Source organism: Geotrypetes seraphini, chromosome 2, assembly GCF_902459505.1.
Source record: "Geotrypetes seraphini chromosome 2, aGeoSer1.1, whole genome shotgun sequence".
Lineage (NCBI taxonomy): Eukaryota > Metazoa > Chordata > Amphibia > Gymnophiona > Dermophiidae > Geotrypetes > Geotrypetes seraphini.
The window spans coordinates 387,303,904-387,312,853 of record NC_047085.1 but is presented as its reverse complement, the minus strand read 5'-3'; positions in this window follow the sequence as shown (position 1 = coordinate 387,312,853).

Below are 8,950 nucleotides of genomic sequence, written 5' to 3'. Positions count from 1 at the left end.
ATGCTGTCTTTAATGATATTTGTACTGTACTGTCCAACCAAATATGCTACATTTATTAGTCCAACAAAAAGAATCACTCTCTTCTGTTGTAGTCCCAACTAGGATCCCAGTTTCGGCAAATGTCTTCCTTGGGGGACTAGTAAGGTACTGATTTATTTCTAACATTTATTTCTAAAATTTCTTAACCGCCTATAACCGCCTGATTGAGTACATACCCTAAAAAGGTTCACCTTAATAGTCCCCCAAGGAAGGCATTTGCCGAAACTGGGATCCTAGTTGGGACTACAACAGAAGAGAGTGATTCTCTTTGTTGGACTAATAAATGTAGCATATTTGGTTGGACTGAGACATCTCATTTGCCTCTTTTTGTGTGTATTTCCTTTGTTTTTTGAGGCAAGTTTGTGCTTTTCTCTTTTCCTGTTAATATTTGTACTGTCCTGACATTTCATAGCTCTTTTATGATTGTTCTACAGTGTTAAATGCTTATGTTGTACAGTATCACGTTAGGGCTATTACAATGTTTCAATGCCTTTGCCAAATTTACCTCATTGATTGTATTTGTTTATAGCTGATCATTTTACTCTTGTTATGCTGTTATCAAAATTGTAAGTGTTATGTCAAGCTGTATCTTCTGTACCCCACCTTGGAAGAATCTCTTCATAACGGCGGGTAAGAAATACCAATCAATACTCACAAGGGATCTTTTTTCAATCCATTAGCCCCCAAATTATTTCTGAGTATTATAGTTTTTTATCCGCCATTATATTCTATGTTTCTTTAATATCAAACGCCATCATAAATTTCAAATTAATGATATTAGGCATTCATCCAATTAAAAACTGATTTACACAAGAAACAGTCATCCCACTATTATTTTATAAATAGTTGTCATGGGTCAATTAAGTAATCAAGAACAAATTTGTAGTCATAATCTGCATGTAGCTGGCCAATTGTGAAAACCCTGTATAGATATCAATATACAGTATAACTAAATATGTGGCTGTGTAACTAGATAATTATGGAAAAACCTGACAAATGAAGTGAGACCCGGAAACCTGGCTGCAACAAACATCATACCAGCTTCCTACAAATACACTCACTCAGCTTCCCCTTTACTGTCTCTCTTCACTTATCTCCCCTATGATCCCCTCCCCCACCCCCATGAGCTCCACTCAGCTGGTAAGTCTCTCCTTTCTGTGCCCTTCTCTTTGGCTGCCAACTTCAGACTTCGTCCCTTCTGCCTTGCTGTGCCGTATGCTTGAAACAAGCTGCCCGAATCGCTATGGCGGGCTCCATCTCTAGAAGTGCTCATGGCTGTGAGAGTGCTTTTGACTCCTAACTCCTCTCACCTTGGGGTTCTGCATCCCTAACCCTATATGTCATGTGTCTGTCTGTCCAAGCGCTTTCGTAAAAAACTTACTTAAGCCAACAAAGCATGCCTGCAGTCGCGTGTGTATGGGCGGAAGCTTCTCCTCTGACGCAACTTCCGGTGACAACGCGCCTTCCCTCCCTTAAGTTTCAATTCTTTACTAACGCACCGTGAAGGTAAGGGGAAGGGAGGGAGATTCTCGGGCCGCTGAAGGGCGGTGAGGTGGCGAGAGGGAAGGGTGGATGCTGCGGGGACGGGGCGGTGAAGGGGGTGGTGGTCTGGTGACGGGGCAGTGATGGGGACAGATTTTTCCCCGTATCATTCTCTAGTACACAAGCAGCAGAAGCTTGAAAAAACATCTCAGCCAAAAGACAGCAAAGCACCTCCATACTGCTTCTTGTGGCCCTGAGCAAGTCACTTAAACCCCCATTGCCCCAGGTACATTAGATAGAGTATGAGCCTGCCAGGACAGATAGGGAAAAATGCTTTGAGTACCTGAATGTACACCACTTAGACTATAAGTGGTATATAAATAAATTAATAATTCTGTAGTCTGATCTGCAGTGATATATAGCAGTCTAGCTTCCATTTCCCACCCTTACTGGAACCCAAAGAATAGGTTAGCACTCCTGGAACATGTGATGCTATGACTTTCAGATACAAACAATAGCAAGTGGAATATAATAAATCACCACAAAAAGTATTCCAGAAAAAATACCCACTACTTCAGAGGAGTGAAACAAGAGACTAATATGTTCTTATAAATGGAGAAAAGACCTCAGTTTCTTCCAGGGAAAAAAAAATTCACCTGGAGGACCTCTATGCCAGCCGTATTCAACTTCAAGCTGCATAGGAAAAAACATCCCTGGTCAAAAACTCCATTATATAGAGATATTCAAAAAATCTTATGATATATAGTCCAAAATACAAAAAACACTTATCTCACTAGTTCTCTGTCCTCCAGGTGGGATCCGAATCCCAACAGTCCACACAATTTTCACCACACTGATCTTCTTTCAAGCGTGGGAAGGAAAAAATTTTCGCCATCCCCCACCAAATGATCAGTATTTCCAACCTACATTCTAACCAGTGAATAAAGGCTCACTAGAGCCACCGTATAAACCTGGTTACAGCTAGAGCATAGGCATAGAGCTTTACTCTGGGAATGGATTACTCCCTCCTAGCAGGATCCTTAGCCGTCCTAAAAATCTTTATGTTAAAAACTACAATTAAACTCTATGAAACTAGCATTTATGTTGACCCTGGGTATTATGAAGTCCACCCAAAACACAAGTGGCTCTACCTCAGGAGTGTGAGCTCAGCATGTCATTCAATCAGTGAAATTAGACTGCAACAGCCCTCAACATCAATCAATAAAAAGCAGAGGGAACAAAAGAAAAAGAAAGAAGTGACTCCAGCTGAGCTAAATTACAAACAGCCATGTGCAGGGGCCTCTTGCAAAGCTTCCTTTGGGATCCTGAAATTCGAGCCCTTATTCCTTCCAGATGGAGCCCTGCATTCCTGGTTAGTTTAGCTGACCAGCAGATGACACACAGCGTGCATGTTTGTACCGCCTAATAAACGAAAGGCTAAGCGACAAACGTCTGCAATGCCACGTTTCATTCATATAGATAGCTTTTATTTCCTTGATTAGCTCAGTGAACTGGTCTGTTACACTTGTGAGTGTGTTTGGATATAAGCAGGGCCAGCTTAATCATTCGACCAGATGAGGCTCTGAGTTCTAGAGCAGTGTTCTTCAACCAGTGTTGGTCCACAGAAATTTTCTGCCAGTCCACAGGGCCGGCACGTGCATCAGGCCCAAAACAGTGTTCTTCAACCACCGGTCCACGGTGCGATCGATGCGGTGTTATCTTCAAGCCAGCTCCCTCTTCCTCACTGATTCAGTGCACAAAGCCACGGGCAGTGGCTCCTACGCGTGTCCTGTGCCTGGACCGGAAGCCTTGGCTTCCACATGAGGCGCGGGACGCGCAAGGAGCCGCTGCCCACAGCTTTGTGCACTGCATCAGTGAGGAAGAGGGAGCTGGCCTGAAGATAACACCGGGGGCAGTATAAAATAGCCAGACGGGAGCAGGCCAGAAGGTAAGGCATAGCATAGAGGGAGGGAGACAACAAAGGTAGGGGAGAATGATTTTATTTTTGAATTTAGTGATTGAATTATGTCAATTTTGAGAATTTACATCTGCTATCAGTGTGCTTTGTGAGGTTTAATTTTGTGGTTAACCATTATGTGTTGTTAATAAGATTATATTGTGTGTATCTATGAAAAATGAATGGAAAAAATAGTTTATAATTAGTACTATTATGGAGGCGGGGTCTGGGGTGGAGATTGGGTAGAGATGGGAGGGGTCTGGCCCACGACTTAGCCCAGTGTTCTTCAACTGCTGGTCCGTGGACCGATGCCAGTCCACAAAATAATTATTTTATTTCTGCCGGTCCATAGGTGTAAAAAGGTTGAAGAACACTGTTCTAGAGAATGACACGGTAACAGAATTTGTCCCCGTGGATAACCATGGGAAACTATTCTGTGTCATTCTTTAGTGTCTAGTGTGACCGGGCCCGTACCTGAGTAGGTGGGAAACCGGGCTCAGACCACAGGTAGATTTATTAATGCGCCTTTTATATGGCTGGATGAACAAAAAACCCGGTAGACGGATTTCTTAGGAACTGGATCCAGGTTTATTGAAGTTTTCAAAAAAACAAACAAAAGAAAAACATGTTGGAACATCTAGTACGTTCTTCACACTTTCCTCCACCAAGCATAACATGGGCTTCAGTCCTGGTGCCCTGCCTGGAGCTTCCAGGTCCATAAAATAAAGCAGGTTAATATCCAAACCACACCCAACAAAACAAAGCACCAGCTTGGCTTCCAAATTCTCTCACCCAAAATGTGTCCAGGGCTAATGAACGTAGCCAAGCCCAATCTGGGCTAACTTTCAGGAGCTTCTTACCCCTCCAAGTCCTCCAGAGGTAACGTAACTCCACAGTTCTGACTTTTCCTTCTCAAATTGGCCAGGATTGCCCTGACCCTGCTTCAAACACTGCAAGTGTCCAGGATTTCAATTAGCCTAGACTGGATTCTTGAGGTAAGGGCAAGACCTCTCATATTTCACACTCCCCTAAGTCCATATCTTCCCCGGGCTCACTATCCCCAGGAATACTATTCATCTCCCAGTCATTAGAATCATAGCCACAGCTGCTTCTCCACCCCGGGACCCTAGGTGATTCTTCCCAACCCCCTCCTTGCCTGCATGTAAGCTCCTTGCTGACCTGTCCTCTCCAAGGCCAGTCCTTGGGTCCACCCTCCCAGGGTTTGTCTGGCAAGGCAAGATAGCGTCCAGGGATTTCAATCTCCCGCCTACTGGCTGTATCCTGGATAACATACGGGGCTGAGGAACAGGCACTCCTTGGAAGCTGCTCTCCCTGCTGGTGGCTGGCTGATTGTGATTAGCACCACCTGAGCTCCTCCACTGATCTCCCCTTGTTGGTATTTGAGGTTTTCTGACCTGCATCCCTCGAGTGTTAACCCCACCCCCTCCTGAGTTGGGTTTAGGTTTCAGAGAAGGAGGAAAGGTGTAATAGGGGGAAGAGTTAGGTTCAAGTGCCCTCCCCCTCTGGTTTTTAGGCTGGGTTATGACCTGGTGTTTCTCTTCCCTTCCGGGCTGTGCCGGCTCCATGCCCGGTTTTCCGGGGACCAGGGCATGATGCATGCTGGGTTTGTGGTTCTTTTGGCTGGGACAGGGGCTTCCCTGTCACACTAGTTAAATATCAGTCCTTCTATACCATCAGTCTCAATGCAAGGCTTGAGGGTCAATGGTTGTGCCCATTCATACTCTGATTCTTCCCTCTCTCCTTAAAGAATGACATAGTGATGGTTTCTCATGGCTATCCACAGGGACGGTGCCAAATTCTGCTCTGACCCAGGGTATCGGCAATTAAGGGTGCCAAAAATACCCAGCCTCTGATTTTACTTGGTCTTCAGGTGAAGCCTTTTCTTTCTACCCTTCCCCGGTATGGTCTCTCCTCTTTTCTCTTCCCTCTCCCCTTGGGTCAGGCATTGCCCCCCTCACCTCTCTTGCTCACTTGCAGTCCTATAAAGTTTATGTTGATCAGCAGCCAGCAATAGCAACATGACAAACTACATTTTACAGTCACCAGCCCCTGGGTCTTCGCTCTGCTGTACCCTACTTCCTCTGATGCAATTTCCTGTGGGCAGAAAACAACAGAGGGAAGACCCAGGGGTTAGTTAAATGTAGTCTGTCATGCTGCTGCTGCCACCAGTGACCAGTGTAAACTTACAGGACCACGGAGCAGCGATAGATGAGGGAGCAGTGCCAGACCTGCAGGAAGGGGGACTGGTTTGGCGGTAGGGGCTGCTAAACTTGTGGGGGGGAGGGGCACCAGAAGTGATGTAATAGGAGGGAGGACACTGTCAAAACAAGTTGGCTCAGGGCACCACTATACCTTGACTTTGCCCTAAATACAAGGGTGGCAATTTTATAACAGGCCACATCAGTTAAGGGGCCATTGGTGTTTATTTTATAAAGATACAGAAGTATTTATGTCCCCTAGCTATTCAGACCATAGAAGATCACTAGTGATCTCTTGAGGTCCACAGCAACATTGGAAATTACATGCTGGCACTGGCACTGGCGCTTGCAACCAGCATTGAATTTCCAGTCTATTTTTGGCCAGCCAAGACTTAGCCAGCTAGGCCAATATTCATTGGCTCGCCGGCTAAGTCTTAAGGCCCAAAGACAGATCACCCTTGTAGACAGCTCTGTCTGGCTGCTGTACTTAGCCAGTGAGTTACTGAATATTGGTAGTGACCAGCTATGTCACACGACACATCCGGTCCTTGGCCAATCTGCCAAGCTGGACATTCAGCAGGAGCTCGCCACCTATCTTCCCACTGAATATCACCAGTTAGCTGGCTATGTGCTAAATACCGCTGAATATTGGGCCTTTTTTTTTTTTCTCTCCTCCCTTTTCAAACATATTATTCTATAAAAATTGTATTAATTGTCTTGTTTTATTATTTTCTATATTAACTTAATTTTTAACTGGTGTAAATGTATGCTAAAGTGCATACATAGGTGCAGTGGTGTAGTGAGGATAGGCGGTACCCAGTGTGGTGGCATCCCCCAGCACCCTCCTTTCTGCCCCTTCCCACGCCTTCCACACCAATCCCCCTCCTCCTGATCCTGCACCCTCAAGCCACACTAATGCCCTCCCTTTCCACTCCCATACCTTTTTAAATCTTCACCAGTACAAGCAGCTTCTCCGGCCTGCTGCTCGCGCTGGCATTGGCTTTCCCTCTGATGTCACTTCGTGGCCCCGCGACCCGGAAGTGATTTCAGAGGGAGCCAGGCCGGAGTGAGCAGCGGGCTAGAGTAGTTGCTTGCGCTGGTGAAGATTTTAAAGAGATGGGGTGGCACGGATGGGAGGGGGCAAGCGTGGCAAGGGGAGGCAGAGAGGTGCCAGTGCTCCCACCAAGACGGTGCCCGGGGAATTCCACCCCCCCCCCTTTACTATGCACTGTGTGGGTATATATTTTGTAATCTCTTCTCGACTGTCCATATTCTACCCAAACTCTTCCTCTAAACACTCCTACACTACACCAGGGCCATATACAAGCACATGCCTACATGTACATCCCTAATGCTCATCAGTCTGTAACTGATTACAGTAATCCCGCTCTTCTGCAACAAAACTTTCAGTTCCACTCCAGCGGTGCCCAATATCAAATCAAATTGTAAAACATTTGCTGCTATTTGTCTCAACCTATGTTGGAATCTCAGTTCAGTCTATAATGAGTTTATTGTAAATCTGATATGACCTTCAATTGTATGTTCTCTCTGCTCTAAACAAAGGTTCTCTTACTTGTAAATCGCATTGAACCTATGCAGGAACATTACGATCCATAAATAAAAGATTAGATTAGATAATTTTACAAGAGGTATTTTATGTGAGTATACTTGCATATTCACACGAAAAAAATTGTTTATAAAATACTAGGGCTACCATATGGCTCCAGAAAAAGGAGAATGGATTCAGACATCTGGATTTTACTTCTATTGAATGCAATGAAAGTAAAAACTGGATGTTTCAATCCATCCTCCTTTTTCTGGAGCCATATGGTAACCCTATAAAATATCTATGTGACGTTTATTCCATTAATGCGCTCCTCCCACAGTGAGCAACAAAGTGACTGTCATCCTGGTGGTAAAGACAACACAGCATTAATGCAGGTTTAACATGTTACTGTTGTGTTGCCTTTAACATGTGTGTTAGTCTGCATTAACATTAAGACAAACTTATGCATTGGCTTTTGCATTAAAAAATAATAAGGAGCTGCATTGTGTATCAATTCATGCTACTAAGTCTGGCCATGTTAAAGTAGGGTTAAAGCAACAATTCAGCTACAGCATTACAAGATTTATTTAAGATTTTGCAGTAGCCTCTGGGGGTTAACAGAAAAGCCAATGCAGGCTGCAATGACTCCTAAGTAATCCTTCAGTGAGAGATGGAAAAAGATCACCAAAACCCAAGAGTTTGCCCTCCCATTAACCTTACCCCACACTGGAAGGACTCCTTGCTCTGGTCTCCCCTTCCTTTCTCATCGAGTAGATCCTTCCACCAACCCCATCCAACAGCAACAAAGAAATGAAGGGAAGCAGGAGGGATGGTGTTCCCCTCCCTTGCCCATACAGTTCTTTCATGCATCTTTCTACCACCATCTCAAGAGAAAAGAATTTCCCTCTCTTCCTTAGCCCAAGCCTCCTTTGCTATGGGAAATCATTCCTTCCTGTATTTTGTTGAAGCCTGCTAAATATTTGAATATTTTACCATAAACCTTTTTTTTTTCTTTCTTCCTTCTGCAAGTACTTAAGCCTATACAATAAGGTTTATGATACTGACCCTGCACCATTTTGGCAGCCTTTCCTTGAATTGTTTCCATCTTTACAATGTCCTTCTGAGCAGTGGCGTACCTAGGGTATGTGGCACCCGGGGCCCATCATTTTTTGACACCCCCCCCCCCATCTATATGAAAAATATGATTTTTAGTACCAATCTACATATCGCACCACAAGAGTGTACCTAGGAAAAGGCTGCATCTTAAACATTGCAGTGAGCACTAGAACACCAACACATACATTGTAAAACTAAACAAGCCAGATCCCGCACAGTCAATTGGTCCTGTAGTCAATGCCAACTGAAAACTATGTCTTTTTCAGAACACACAGAACAGAGATACACCCTCGCCCAAAATGGAATAATCACAAACTAAAAATAGAAATATGTAGACAAAAGTTAAACTGATCCGCCAAGAAACCAGACCCTGGATACAATGCAACACCACAAAAAACAGTAACACATGTCCTCTAATACAGTGCAAAATATAAAGACAGTAGATGTAAATTTGAAAAACCTGATACATAACAATCACCACTTTATAAATTAACAAATAAAAATAAAACAAATAATGAGAAATAAAAAAATACCATTTTACTGGACTAATCCCCGTAAGCTCGGTCCCCATCCCCGCAAACCACCTGATTC